This window comes from Gavialis gangeticus, unplaced genomic scaffold (genome assembly GCF_001723915.1).
Source record: "Gavialis gangeticus isolate Ggan-Ray unplaced genomic scaffold, GavGan_comp1, whole genome shotgun sequence".
Lineage (NCBI taxonomy): Eukaryota > Metazoa > Chordata > Crocodylia > Gavialidae > Gavialis > Gavialis gangeticus.
In genome coordinates this window covers 2,439,511-2,441,087 of record NW_017729031.1, presented here as the reverse complement: position 1 = coordinate 2,441,087, position 1,577 = coordinate 2,439,511, and positions in this window count along the sequence as shown.

The window sequence follows — 1,577 nt, the reverse complement described above, 5'->3', positions numbered from 1 at the left end:
ACTGTTCAAGGGGCACATCTACATGTGCAAATGCTCTGGGGTGGGTGTATTCTAGAGTAATTTACTCTAGAGTTGACCCACCCTGGGCAGGCATCTACACGTGCAGGCAAGCGGGAGCAGATTTGCTGCTCATGGCAGCAGTCTGCTCCCACCCCTGCTGGCCCTGCACTGGCCCCCTGCAGCAGTCAGTGGGAACTCTAGGCTCCCCCTAGGTACTAGTCCAGGGGCTGGCAGGGATCACAGGGCCAGGAGACAGCTTTCTCATGGCAGGAACTGGAAGATTGCTCCTTGCCCATGAAAGCTGCCTGCTGCCAGGGCAGGGACAATATCCCTCTACCCCCACAGCAGGGAGCTCCCAGACCCTTCTCCATGGTCATGGAGTGGGGACTGAGAACTCCCTGCTGCTGGGGCCAGTGGGCATTGTCCCCACCCAGGCTCCGGTGGCAAAGCCCTCTCCACCAGCAGGCAACTCCTAAGGGCAGAGAGCAATCTCCCATCCCCTGCTGCCCAGCTGACTGGGAACACATTTTCTCCTTTGGGCATCTACACATACCATACTGCACAGTATTACTCCCGAATACATTTGCTATTTGTATTTACAGGTAGCAAATTTACTTGTGATTAGAGCAAATTACTGCACAATAAGCATCTGCACATGTAGACAGTGACACCTACTGAGCAGTAATTTGCTCTAATCTTGAGTAAAGCATCTTGTGTAGAAACACCCAAGAAGAAACAGGTGTATAATTTTCCTTAGAAACACTGACAATTTTTTCCAGAGGTCATCATACAACTGATGAGATTGTGAAGAGCACCTATACCCTTGATCCAATTCATATTTCTAGGCCAGAGGTCAGATTTTGAGTACTACTTCCAGCTTCCTCAATTCACAAATGCAAATAAAAATTGTTTCAGTTCAAAGAAGTGTGAGACTGTTTACTAGGCTTCAATGAGCCTCACTCCTTTTGGCAGCTCTTCTGTAGGCATGCATATGTTCCTAGCTCTTCTGCAGTTCTGAGTGGCTTTGACTTGCTTGGCTGGGATACAGACAGATAATGATCATGTTTTATTTTTTGCAAAAATAAAACAAACAGTTTTAACAGTTAAACAGATTTCAGTGACATCATTTCACACCTTGTGGCAAACTCTACCTTCTGATACATTTTGTACCTTTGAATCACAGTTGTTAGTTTCATAGTTTCATAGTTTCTAGGGTCGGAAGGGACCTGAGCAGATCATCTAGTCTGACCCCCTGCCATGGCAGGAAAGAGTACTGGGGTCAAACGAACCCAGCAAGGTGTTCATCTAACTTCCTCTTAAAAACCTCCAGGGTAGGAGCCTGCACCACTTCTCTTGGAAGTTGGTTCCAGTCCCAGGCCGCCCTGACCGTGAAGTAGCGCCTCCTCATATCTAACCTAAACCTACCCTCTGCCAGCTTGTGACCGTTATTCCTGGTCACTCCTGGCGGTGCTCAGGGGAACAGTGACTCCCCCAATGCCTGCTGATCCCCCCTGACTAGTTTATAACAGGCCACAAGATCCCCCCTCAGCCTTCTCTTTTGGAGGCTGAACAGGTTC